The sequence below is a fragment of the Octopus sinensis genome, linkage group LG14 (genome assembly GCF_006345805.1).
Source record: "Octopus sinensis linkage group LG14, ASM634580v1, whole genome shotgun sequence".
NCBI classification, from domain to species: domain Eukaryota; kingdom Metazoa; phylum Mollusca; class Cephalopoda; order Octopoda; family Octopodidae; genus Octopus; species Octopus sinensis.
Window position 1 is genome coordinate 17103189 of NC_043010.1, and position 15000 is coordinate 17118188.

The 15000-nt window shown below is 40.8% G+C and overlaps 1 protein-coding gene across 3 annotated transcripts in view; it reads left to right on the forward strand.

Annotated features, from left to right (window-relative positions):
* LOC115218997 overlaps positions 1-15000 on the forward strand; it is a 42114-nt gene that overhangs the window by 2526 nt on the left and 24588 nt on the right. For 2 of the 3 annotated variants that reach the window (XM_036508692.1, XM_036508691.1), the window contains exon 2: positions 3959-4129. The exons of the other annotated variant lie outside the window; for it this stretch is intronic. The gene's annotated coding sequence lies outside the window, so the exon portion shown is untranslated. The remainder of the gene's footprint in view (positions 1-3958; positions 4130-15000) is intronic. 3 annotated transcript variants of the gene reach the window in all.

Genomic DNA, 15000 nt, shown 5'->3' on the forward strand with positions numbered 1-15000 from the left:
GATAGATAGATAGATAGATAGATAGATAGATAGATAGATAGATAGATAGATAGATAGATAGATAGATAGATAGACAGACAGATAGATAGATAGATAGATAGATAGATAGATAGATAGATAGATAGATAGATAGATAGATAGATAGATAGATAGATAGATAGATAGATACACACACACACATACACACTCACACCACACATATACATATGTACATATATACATAGAAAAAGAGAAGGATAGAGCTAGAGTCAGGAGTGGTCGTAAAGAGTTCACACCATCATGTCGTTTCATAGAAGTTCTTAGTGGATCCGACTGCGTTGCAAGCATTCGGACCAGGCTTTCAAAGTGTACTCCACCTCCTCCCAATAGCGATGCTGAGACTCAGGTTGCCGTTCTCCCCTTTACCTTGACTAGAAGGTGAGATATGTCTACCATGATCGAATGCGCTCGAAACTGGCACCATTTTGTGTGACGGTTGTGTTTCGTTTCAGTTAGCCATCAAAGAGAGATCGATGATCATGACCTGTGACTCAACACCACCACCACCACCACCACTACCACCATCCCTCTCGCGATCTATGAACTCTGACATTGATCTGAATATGTCTGCAAGGGAACATCGTCAGCAAGCACACTTGCGGGGAGTGGGTCTGTGGGGGGTAAAGGGATCTTGTCGGTTTGACTGGCAGTTTTTTCTAGCGGTGTCATATGAAATTGTCACTCATAATTATGACCCTAATATCGATCTATTGCATTTCAATCTGTTTTAGGGTTAGGGTTAGGGATGGGGGGAAGGGTATCTTTTTTTCTTCGCAAATGTAAATAAACCCAATCTGTTTCTTAAACGAGGGACATATTCATACGGCACAGAATGTTGTTTACCTCAATGGACGTCAGTGATTGGTTGAAATTGCAGAAATTGAAGAAAAAACAACAAATATCTTACAAACTATAGAATTTTCTCAATAAAGCCAAGAGTAAAAGATGTTTTATAAACACATTCTACCAGTATACGAAGTTTAAAATTTTTTAGTTACCTAGAAATTATGTTAAAAACTGCCGTTCAAACCGAAAAGATACGGGTAAGGAACTGAGTTTTACCCTAAACATTTGCTGCGAATGTAGTAATAGGTGTGGGATAGGCTTTAAGCGGACAGCGTGGTATGATGCCTCGGTATTTGATAAATGAACGATTGTTTATGTATATTATAATTTAGAACAGATTTGGTTACTTCTTCTTGCGGGATAGCGACATGTCGATGAGCTCACTGCTTGGTCTAAATTATAGGAGTTGGCTGTGTTGTAAGTAGCTTGCTTACGAACGACATGGGTCCGGGTTCAGTGAACTTGTATTATTCAAATTGCCCGTCTTTTAATTATACCTGCTATATCGGAAAGCTACAATGGTTCCATAACAATGGAATCCGAAACGATAGATGATGACTATCTTCCACCATTGTCAACGATTCCACAGCGAAGCAATTTTGGAGAAATTGGTATGGTGTGGCGGGGAGGGAATGGAAATTCCGTTCTGAGAATAAATCTGTATTTTTTTTTCTCTCGGACGAAGTGCCCATCCTGAAACGTCACATTCTTCTGCACCCAACTCTCTCCCATCACATATTAACTGGTGTGTGTGTGTGTGTTGTGTGTGTGTGTGTGAATTTGTATAAGTATGTAGTTTACTCTGTATGAACGTGTGAGTCCCTACAGACATATTCTAAACTCTATATTTTAATCTCCTGTGACCATACTGGAGCACTGATATATTTGTTATTGGCTAAATTATTTACTAATATGAATATATTGTATATATAATGTACAACTATGTGTGTGTGTGTGTGTGTGTGTGTGTGTTTTGTATATATTATGCATATACTGTACATGTTGAGCAGCTGTGTTTACATATTGTTCTTGTATTATTTTACATTGTGTGTAAGGCGACGAGCTGGCAGAATCGTTAGCACACTGGGCGAAATGCTTAGCGGTATTTCGTCTGCCGTTACGTTGTGGGTTCAAATTCCGCCGAGGTCGACTTTGCCTTTCAACCTTTCGGAGTCGATTAAATAAGTACCAGTTACGCACTGGGGTCGATGTAATCGACTTAATCCCTTTGTCTGTCTTTGTTTGTCCCCTCTGTGTTTAGCCCCTTGTGGGTAATAAAGAAATAGGTATTTCGTCTGCCGTAACGTTGTGGCTTCAAATTCCGCCGAGGTCGACTTTGCCTTTCAACCTTTCGGGGTCGATTAAATAAGTACCAGTTACGCATTGTGGTCGATGTAATCGACTTAATCCCTTTGTCTGTTTTTGTTTGTCCCCTCTGTGTTTAGCCCCTTGTGGGTAGTAAAGAAATTTATAAATCAAATAACCAATGCCCTTAGCATGTCCGCGAGAGAGTTGAGACTATTCTGCACACGTTTTCTGACAACTGATCAAAAGTGCACCAGAGGCAAATCGAGCAGGATTCTAAATGTTAAAACAATGAAAGAATTTTTGTCTCTGCAACAGTCCAAAAAACAACTTGCAGTATATCTTATCTAATTTCTCTCTCCATGTATAATTCTTTTGTATTTGTTTGAATATTAAGCCTATTGCTATTGTACCATTTCAAAAGGCGGCGAGCTGGCAGAAACGTTAGCACGCCGGGCGAAATGCATAGCCGTATTTCGTCTGCCGTTACGGTGTGGGTTCAAATTCCGCTGAGGTCGACTTTGCCCGTCGATTAAATAAGTACCAGTTACGCACTGGGGTTCGATATAATCGACTTAATCCGTTTGTCTGTCCTTGTTTGTCCTCTCTGTGTTTAGCCCCTTGTGGGTAGTAAAGAAATAGGTATTTCGTCTGCCGCTACGTTTTGAGTTCAAATGCGTTTTACCCTTTCGGGGGTCAATGAAACAAGTACCAGTTGAGTACTGGGGTCGATATAATCGACTAGATCCCTTCCCCCTAAATTTCAGGCCTGAAATTTAGGATCATTTTATGGAAAGGATTATTTTATAGTGTGTGTGTGTGTGTAAATATGTTGGTGCGTATATAGCAGAGTGTGTCTTGAAGTGTATAGATGCGTGTGATGTGTGAATGTATGTAAGTGTTGTATACACCCTGTTTGTGAGTTTTGTCCCGTGTCGTCGTTGTCGTTGTTTAGCCCCAAATAAGTCCTGATCGACCAGATCTATCTATGATTAAAAGATTTCCAGAAATGACCACCTCAGATTGTGAACTTGTATTATTCAAATTGCCCTTCTTTTAATTAATGAAGGCAGGTTATGATTTAAGGAAGAGAGATTTAGTTGCTTTTTCTAGCGGGAGAACGACAACCATGGCGATGAGCTCTAAATAGGGGGACTTATAATCCAAGCGTGACTATTCCGTTTATATTTCAAATAGTGACTCTTGAATTATGTTATCCATTATCACTCTGCTTTTTAAAGACGGTAGGAGATTTGACTGCTATTTCTAGTAATTCGATTAAGCAGGCACATGCCTTCTCGTTGAGGTCCGCTGCAACTGATGGTGTTGTTGGTTGTGTTGGTGATGATGGCATTTTTTCGGTTTGAACGGCAGTTTTTTCTAGCGGTCACATATGAAATTGTCACCCATAATTATGACCCTAGTATCGATCTATTGCATTTCATTCTCTTTTAGGGTTAGGGTTAGTTAGGGTTAGTTAGGGTTAGGGGTGGAGGGAAGGGTATCATTTTTTCTCCACAAATGTAAATAAACCCAATCTGTTTCTTAAACGAGGGACATATTCATACGGCACAGAATGTTTTTTTACCTCAATGGACGTCATTGATTGGTTGAAATTGCAGAAATTGAAGAAAAAAACAACAAATATCTTACAAACTATAGTACTGATTAGCAACACACACATACACACACACACACACACACACATGCACGTACACACACATGCATCTATTTACACTTTGTACTGACTCACCGAAATTGGTTGCAGGAAAACCAGAGCTTCAGATGAAAACCACGCCAAGCATTGATTCCAACTTTGGTAACTTCTGCCAGGAATATCAACACATCGCTTGATCAATACTCTGGCACCTACGCCACTGTGGAACCTACAAGAGTGTGACACAACGCTGTGACACCCAAAACAGTGGAACAAGAAACGGTAAGAAATGAATTACTTGATTTTCTTCGTCTTCCATACCTTTTTCCTTTCATTCTTTCTATTTTCTTTCTTTTCTTCTTGTCGGCTTTCACCCCCTCCTCCGTCTCCCTCTCCCGCTCTTCTTTTTCTTCGTCTTCTTTCACTACGACTTGTCCTCTTTCTTTTCTTTTTCTTCTTCCTATTCTTTCACTTCTCCTCCTCCTACTCTCCTTCCGTTCACGTAACTCAGCGTGAGACGTTGTTTGCCGCAATGCACGCCACCACTTCTCTATTCATGGTTCTTATCCACTTATCCAGGACTCCTATCCACTTATCCATGACTCCTATTCACCTATCCATGACTCCTATCTACCTATCCATGACTCCTATCCACCTATCCATGACTTCTATCCACCTATCCATGACTCCTATCCACCTATCCATGACTCATATCCACCTATTAATGACTCCTATCCACCTATTCGTGATCCCTATCCACCTATCCATGACTCCTATCTACCTATCCATGACACCTATCCACCTATCCATGACTCCTATCCACCTATCCATGACTTCTATCCACCTATCCATGACTCCTATCCACCTATCCATGACTCATATCCACCTACCCATGACTCCTATCCACCTATTCGTGATCCCTATCCATGACTCCTATCCACCTATTCGTGATCCCTATCCACCTATCCATGACTCCTATCTACCTATCCATGACTCCTATCCACCTATCCATGACTCCTATCTACCTATCCATGACTCCTATCCACCTGTCCATGGCTCCTATCCACATATTCGTGGTCCCTATCCACCTATCCATGACTCCTATCCACCTATCCATGACTCCTATCCACCTATTAATGACTCCTATCCACCTATCCATGTTCATGGCCCCTATCAATCTATTCGTGGTCCTTATCCATGGTTAACGTCGGTAGTTTCACTAAATATAACATTATATTTGGCGATGCAACCATTAAAATGTTGAACTTTCACAAAACTCACCCATAACAAAACTCTTCGGCTTGATTCTTTAGGGGTGGAGGAGGGGGTCGAAAGACTTGTGAGTGATATCTTTCATCTTCTACTTGCTTTCACTCATTTGACCGCAGCCATGCTGGGGCACCGCCTTGAAGAATTTTTTAGTCGAATGACTCCAAGCCGTTATCGGGTCCTTTTTTTTTTTTTTAAAAAAACTGGTAGTTATTCTAGCTGTCTCTTTTGCAGAATTGCTAAATTACAGGGACATAAACATACCAATACCGGATGTAAAAGCAGTGACCACACACACACATTTCTTTCCATATGTATCCCACATGGGTTTTATTTACATGTATTTTTATGTGTGTGTATATACATACACACACACACATATATATATATATATATATATATATATATATATATACATATATATATAATTATTCATATATGTCGATATGTATTAACATATATATATATACGCATTTTTAGTCGAATTTATAAATGTATGAGGATGTATAAAACGTTGATTGCCTAATTTGCGCTTATATATATATACGAGCAAAACGCCGCCCGCCCAATGGACGGTGTTGAGTTCTCAAACATTTAAATCAAATTTTCTCAAAACTACTTGTCCGACCGTCCCATAGGCCTCTCCCTTGAGCCTTGAGAAACACTGATTTAACCTAAATTTGAGACACCATCAAAAGATGGATTTCGATTGATGTACTTGCGCGTACAATGCACGTTCCCACGACTTTATCGATCGCATTCTCACCTGGAATCGATTTTTGTATTTTTTTCAAGACTTATACACGCCCTGATACCGTCGGTATCTACATATAAAATTTGAGCGCAATCGGATAGAGGATACCCGAGATCCTAGAAGACACACACAGACACAATGGATTTTATATAACATATATATATATATATATATATATATATATATATATATTATATATATATATATACATATATATATAATTATTCATATATGTCGATATGTATTAACATATATATATATACGCATTTTTAGTCGAATTTATAAATGTATGAGGATGTATAAAACGTTGATTGCCTAATTTGCGCTTATATATATATACGAGCAAAACGCCGCCCGCCCATGGACGGTGTTGAGTTCTCAAACATTTAAATCAAATTTTCTCAAAACTACTTGTCCGACCGTCCCATAGGCCTCTCCCTTGAGCCTTGAGAAACACTGATTTAACCTAAATTTGAGACACCATCAAAAGATGGATTTCGATTGATGTACTTGCGCGTACAAATGCACGTTCCCACGACTTTATCGATCGCATTCTCACCTGGAATCGATTTTTGTATTTTTTTCAAGACTTATACACGCCCTGATACCGTCGGTATCTACATATAAAATTTGAGCGCAATCGGATAGAGGATACCCGAGATCCTAGAAGACACACACAGACACAATGGATTTTATATAACATATATATATATATATATATATATATATATATATATATATATATATATATATATATATACATGCATATATACGACAGGCTTCTTTTAGTTTCCGTCTACCAAATCCATTCACAAGGCTTTGGTCGTCCCAACGCTATAGTAGAAGACACTTGCTCAAAGTTTCACGGAGTAGGATTGAACCCAGAACTATGTGGTTAGGAAGCAAGCGTCTTACCACACACCCACGCCTGCACTTACTGTTCTACATTCAGTTTTCTCGAAGAGTCTCCATTCAGCCTATTTGGACATAAAATATTATCGTCTGCAAAAAGCCACGACCCTGTAATAAACCTTTCGTTATTTATCTTTTGTAGAACATGAATTCCAAATACAAATTGGAATTTGATATTAGCTGCATCCCAATAAACGACTTGGGGTAGAATTCCGCCAGAGACAACTTTGGCATTAATTCCTCCGTAGCCTACTTTCTCTTGAATTACATCAGCATTAATTTGTACCAGTAATGAACTTGGGTCATTGAATCAATCGAGGAGGAATAATGACTCGTGCCTAAATTTCAAAAAAGCACAACTGTTCTCCAAACTGCATCGGCAGCGGGCTGGCAGAAAAGTGGTAAGGATTGCTTTGTGATGTCTCTTTCACGTAACTCAGCGTGAGACGTTGTTTGCCGCAATGCACGCCACCACTTCTCTATTCATGGTTCCTATCCACTTATCCATGACTCCTATCCACCTATCCATGACTCCTATCCACCTATCCATGACTCCTATCCACCTATTCGGGATCCCTATCCACCTATCCATGACTCCTATCCACCTATCCATGACTCCTATCCACCTATCCATGACTCCTATCCACCTATCCATGGCTCCTATCCACATATTCGTGGTCCTATCCACCTATCCATGACTCCTATCCACCTATCCATGACTCCTATCTACCTATCCATGACTCCTATCTACCTATCCATGACTCCTATCCACCTATCCATGACTCCTATCCACCTATCCATGACTCCTATCTACCTATCCATGACTCCTATCCACCTATCCATGACTCCTATCCACCTATTCGTGATCCCTATCCACCTATCCATGACTCCTATCCACCTATCCATGACTCCTATCCACCTATCCATGACTCCTATCTACCTATCCATGACTCCTATCCACCTGTCCATGGCTCCTATCCACATATTCGTGGTCCCTATCCACCTATCCATGACTCCTATCCACCTATCCACTCTATCTGCTTTGCGTTCAAATCCCGTCAAAGTCATCTTAACCTTTTATTTATTTAAAAAAAATTTTTTTTTTTTCGAGATCGATAAAATTTAGAACCTGTGAAGGGCTGATGGCGATGGCGACGACAAACTCCCTCCTTGTGGCAATTCTTAGCCTTGAACCTGAATTAGAAACCCCTATATTATGAGGTACAACGGTAACGTTCTCAGCAAACAGAAGCTAGTTACGATTGGGGGACCAGTACGAGAAAAATAAAATCGAAAACTGACAGTGGCTCATGGGTGGATGTTGTCTACCTTGACTTTGCTAAGGCTTTCAACTCTGTGCCACACAAAAGGCTTATGGTGAAACTCTCTGCAATGGGTGTGGGGGATGACCTTTTTAACTGGTTGAAATCCTTCATCCTCAGCCGAAAGGAGGTAGTCACAGTTCTAGGACAGCACTCTATACCATATGAGATGTCATCGGGTGTACCACAGGGATCTGTCCTTGGTCCCCTCCTGTTTGTGGCATACATTAATGACATAGATGCCAATTTAAAGAATGCCACAGTATTGAAATATGCAGACGACATCAAGCTGTACCTTGAAATCAAGAGGACAGATCCTGATGTCTACAACTCTTTCCTGCAATCAGACCTAGACACAATGCAGCAATGGATCACAGACTGGCAACTGAAACTGGCTGTGGACAAGTGTACCACCATGCATTTTGGGAGAAAAAACCCTGCGTCCACATACTCCCTCCACAACACTGATATCAAGAAATCCTCTTGCGAGCGTGACCTAGGCATCACTGTCAGCAGTGATTTGCGTTGGACAAAGCATATCTCTAAAATTGTCAAGAAGGCCGAGGGTGTCTTGGCATCACTCAGCAAGACTTTTGTTAGCCGCTCTCCAGCCATCTATTTAAAACTGTATACAGCTATGGTACGACCACACTTGGAATTCGCATCATCAGTTTGGAATCCCTATCTTGCTCAGAACATTGACCTCCTGGAATCTGTCCAGAGACGTGCAACCAAACGCATACCCTCCATCAGACACCTACCATATTCTGAGCGCCTTGTTTCCCTGGGCATGGATTCACTGAAGCTCCGGCGTCTAGCGACGGACTTGGTAAACACCCACAAGGTTATCAACCACCTCACCAACAACAACACTGAACACCTTTTTGATCTCCATGTGTCTAACACACGTGGACATGCCTACAAAGTCAGAAAACAGCACAGCTCCCATGACTTTCGGAAACATTTTTTCACGCTCAGGGTTGCTGAAGCGTGGAATAAACTGCCTGCATCAGTTGTTGACTGCCATGACACTGCATCCTTTAAGGCCCTCATGCTTCCCGAAATCCGTTGAAACTACACCTGATTATATATACACTTTAGATGAGTTGTAGTGCACCTGAGCACTGTACACAATTATTATTATTATTATTATTATTATTATTATTATTATTATTATATTATTATTATTATAAAGTAGGGGACCAGTTAGAGAAGAAATAAAATCGAAAACTGCTGAAGTAGAATTAGTCTTAAGCAAAAAAAATCTACGGAGAATTCTTATTTCCGAAAATGAGTAACGCTGGATCTGTTCACGTCAGAAGTTGAATGCAACGGAAGTGAAAGCAACGAAGGAGATAAAAAGAAGAGTAATGTTGATAGGAGTGGGCTGATGGTGGGGAGGGTTAGCAGTGGTGATGATGGTGGTGGAGGTGTTAGCATTACCAAAATTGGTATTGGAATCATACTGAAGTGCTTGTGGAGGGAGGAGTCATGTTGATGGCGTCGATCTTTGAGGCGATTGAAGTAGTATCATAATATTATTGTGCACTATGTACAAGTTTTAGTTTAATCACGGCTAACATTCCTCCCACTTTCTCTCTCTCTCTCTCTCTCTCTCTTTCTCTCTCTCTCTCTCTCTCTCTCTCTTCCTCCTCCTCTTCCTCCTTCAGTTTAATACATCCATCTTGAAAATGCAATAAAATATTGCCGAGGAGATCGGATATTCAGGCGAGGTGTAAAAGGAAACTCGTGTTTCCAATGTCGACAACTTCTCACGTACGTTCGCCTGAAAATAGATGCGCGTCGATCGATCGAAAAATGAGACAGACGAGAAGGGTGGCCATGTCTAAATGGAAACGAGGCAGCATTCCAGCATGGAACCATTTCTATCACTCTGTCCATAGTCACGCGCGCACGACATACACACACACATGCACACACACACGCACACACACGCACACACGCACACACGCACATACACACACACACGCACACACACACACACGCACACCACACACACACACACAGACGCACACACACACACACGCACACACACGCACACACACGTGCACACACGCACACACACAACCGCACACACACGTGCACACATATAAAAACTGGCACTCCGTCGATTGCGACGACGAGGGTTCCAGTTGATTGGAAAGCGCAGAACGGTCAGCTCATGAAATTACTGTGCAAGTGGCTGAGTACTCCACAGACACGTGCACCCTTAGTGTAGTTCTCTGAGAGATCCCAGTATGACACAGAATGTGACAAGGCTGGCCCCTTCTGAATTACAGGTACAACTCATTTTTACCAGCTGAGTGGACTAGAGCAATGTGAAATAAAATGTCTTTCTCAAGGACATAACGCGCCGCTGGGAATTGAACTCGGAATACATACATACATATTCATATTTACATACACACATACATACTTATATATATATATATATATATATATATATATATATATATATATATATATATATATATATATCACGTGATCATGTGACCGACTAGACTGTCAGTTGTTGCTACACATCGCTGGTCACAATGCGCTTCGCATTGTTTTAGCCTTCAGATGACGCCAACAGAAGAAGAGCGAGAGAAAGTTGTGACGAAAGAGTACAGCAGGGATCACCACCATCCCCTGCCGGAGCCTCGTGGAGCTTTAGGTGTTTTCGCTCAATAAACACTCACAACGCCCGGTCTGGGAATCGAAACCACGATCCTACGACGGCGAGTCCGCTGCCCTAACCACTGGACCATTGCGCTGCCACACACACACACACACACACACACACACACACACATGTATATATATATATGTATATATATATATATGTATATATATATATATATATATATATATATATATATAAATATATAAATATATATATATATAAATATATAAATATATAAATATATAATATAAATATATATATATATATATATCTATATATATATATATATAATATATAATATATATATATATATATATATAATATATATATATACGCGCACACACACTATACACCACACATATTGAGGAGATAGCTATAATCCTGGGAACCATCTCATTAGCGCATCGTACCGAATCTTGGCTACAGGAGATTTCTAAGTGTTTGGTCTATTTATAGATTGTGACACACCCAAAAAACCTCCTCGCAAACCGTTCATTTACTCGATGGTGCCTTCAAATCCCGAGGAAGCCAACGTACCATAGGACTATGACATATTCCCATATCTTATGGCATCTATTATATAAACTACATGAAATCTATAACATTATTTTCTACTCTAGGTACAAGGTCTGATATTTTGGGGGAGGGGGCCAGTCGATTAGATTGATCACAGTACGCAACTGGTACTTAATTTATCGACCCCGAAAGGATGAAAGGCAAAGTCGACCTCGGCGGAATTTGAACTCAGTACGTAGCGGCAGACGAAATACCGCTAAGCATTTCGCCCGGCGTGCAAACGATTCTTATTTCTTTATTGTCCACAAGGGGCTAAACATAGAGGAGACAAACAAGTACAGACAAACGGATTATGTCGATTACATCGACACCAGTGCGTAATTGGTACTTAATTTTATCGACCCCGAAAGGATGAAAGGCAAAGTCGACCTCGGCGGAATTTGAACTCAGAACGTAACGTAACAGCAGACGAAATACCGCTAAGCATTTCGCCCGGCGTGCAAACGATTCTGCCAGCTCGCCGCCTTATGAAATGTATAACATAGCGTGAGATATGGAATTAGAATATTCTCCATTTACGGAAACAATTGTAATGTCAATCTGACATCTTTCCTCGTTTAAATTACACACGCGCGCGCGTGCGCGCGCTGGAGTGGCTGTGTGATAAGTAGCTTGTTTACTAACCACATCGTTCCGGGTTCAGTCCCACAGCGTGGCACCTTGGGCAAGTGTCTTCTACTATTGCCTCGGGCCGACCAAAGCCTTCTGAGTGGATTTGGTAGATGGAAACTGAAAGAAGCCCCTCACATATATATATATAATATATATATATATATATATATATATATATATATATATATATATATGTATGTATGTATGTATGTATGTATGTATGTATGTATGTATGTATGTATATGTTTGTGTGCCTCTGTTTATCCCCCAACCATCGCTTGACAACCGATGTTGGTGTGTTTACATCCACATAACATCGCGGTTCGGCAGGTGAGACTGATAGAGTAGGTACTTGGCTTACAAAGAATAAGTCCTGGGGTCGATTTGCTCGACTAAAGGCGGTGCTTCAGCATGGCCGCAGTCAAATGACTGAAACAAATAAAAGAATAAAAGAACAGAACAAAAGAATAACTTTAAAGAATGTGTGTGTGTGTGTGTGTGTGTGTGTGTGTGACACAACCTCTCGACAACCGGTATCTGTGTGTTTACGTCTCCGTAAATTAGCGGTTCAGCAAAAGTGACCGATAGAATAAATATCGGCTTCAACAAAACAAGTATTGGAAGTCGATTCGTTCGACTAAAATTCTTCAAGACGATGCCCCAGCATGGCCGCAGACTAATGACCGAAACAAGTACAAGAAGAGAACAAGTCACCCGATGCCATAAGATGATGGACGGACATTGCCTCATTCTGGCGATATGGTTTGAGGACAGGAGCGCTTCCTTCAAAATCTATTTGCATCTTTCGTTCATTAGAACCGTTCAAACTCTCGGCTTTCCTTTGACGCTCCTGCGGTTTCAACATCAACAACAATCGGCGCTTTGTTATGTCGCTAGACGTTCACTGCAACGGGGCTGTTTGGATCAACGACAAGCATCAATGTCATTCCAAGTCTACTGTCTAAAAATGGTCGGGGTTTAAAGAAATCCTTGACAGGTTTTGCCAAGGCGGCGAGCTGGCAGAAACGTTAGCACGCCGGGCGAAATGCTTTGTGGTATTTCGTCCGCCGCTGCGTTCTGAGTTCAAATTCCGCCGAGGTCGACTTTGCCTTTTATCCTTTCGGGGTCGATAAATTAAGTACCAGTTACGCACTCGGATCGATGTAATCGACTTAATCCGTCTGTCTGTCCTTGTTTGTCTCCTCTGTGTTTAGCCCCTTGTGGGTAGTAAAGAAATAGGTTTTGCCACTTCAGAGCCTCTTCTTGAAATGGGACACGCCTCCAGTCGGCTGGCAACTGGTGTGGTGTATTAACATTAAGTTCTTATCAACCGGAATCTATAAAGAATGCTTTCAGATTGGACTCGCAGATTTGGGAAGAAGTGATCAACAGACGCCTTTGTGATTTAACGTCTACACTTAAGACGATAGGGTGATATATGAGGGAGACTTCACTACTATGCCTAACAGCTTGAACGATTGCATAAGGACTCCCTCATTGGTACGGTGTTCCCATATTTCAAGAGGCTTCAATGTGCTACATTCTTCAAATGCTTCTTTCCGTATTATCTGGGACGGGGGCGTCATTTTGACCCCTCGTTTTTATTAACTCCTATTTTATTAACTCCTATTAAGTTCTGGCACTATGTGGAGCTACTACTACTACTACTACTACTACTACTACTACTACTACTACTACTACTACTACTACTACTTCTACTTCTACTACTACTTCTACTACTACTACTACTACAATTACTACTACCACTACTACTATTACTATAACTACTACTACTATAACTACTACTACTGCTGCTGCTGCTGCTGCTACTACTACTATTACTACTATGCCAGATGTTTTTTTGTTTTGTTTTGTTTTTTTACATTTTCTAATATGAGAATCTGATTAAAAGTGCATAAGGAAACATCAATGATAAGGAAACTAATGAATTATAAATACCGACCACACCCATCTGCCCCAGAGCTCCTCCCACCACTAATGATGTACTGATTAACCCGGTGGTTATTAATTCAGCTCGCTGTGTCTCTGCTCAGTGTTTGTGACCGACGAAGAGACAACTACTCCGTGGCGCTGTGAGCTAATCTAGATGTATGCACACCATTTGTCAACAAGCTAGATGTATTCTCCGTGACAAAACGCAGTGAGTAGCTTGTTCCCTAGTTCGAACGTGCATCAAGCATATTCGGGCTGCTAATAAACAGTGCAGTTATTAATACTTGAAACACATTAAATAGCAAAGACGCCACAGAGTAGAATGTCTTTTGGGGGATCTTTTCGGTTTGAACGGCAGTTTTTTTTAACATAATTTCTAGGTAACTAAAAAATTTTAAACTTCGTATACTGGTAGAATGTGTTTATAAAACATCTTTTTCTCTTGGCTTTATTGAGAAAATTCTATAGTTTGTAAGATATTTGTTGTTGTTTTTTCTTCAATTTTTGCAATTTCAACGAATCACTGATGTCTATTGAGGTATAAAAAAAGCATTCTGTGCCGTATGAATATGTCCCTCGTTTAAGAAACAGATTGGGTTTATTTACATTTGTCAAGAAAAAAAGATACCTCCCCCCACCCCTAACCCTAACTAACCCTAACCCTAAAACTGATTGAAATGCAATAGATCGATAATAGGGTCATAATTATGAGTGACAATTTCATATGACACCGCTAGAAAAAACTGCCGTTCAAACTGAATAGATCCCTTTTTGGGACTTCCATCTTAAGTGAGAAAGTTGTACTTTGGCTATTAAATGAGAGTCTTAAGATGTGACAGTTTCCCCTGTGGAGGCACATGGCCTTGTGGTTAGAGCAGCGGACTCGCGGTCGAGGGATCGCGGGTTCGAATCTCAGACCGGGCGATGTGTGTGTTTATGAGTGAAACACCTAAGCTTCACGCGGTTCCGGCAGAAGGTAATGGCGAAACTTCTGCTGACTCTTTCGCCACAACTTTCTCTCACTCTTTCCTCCTGCATCTTGCCGCTCACCTGCGACGGACCGGTGTCC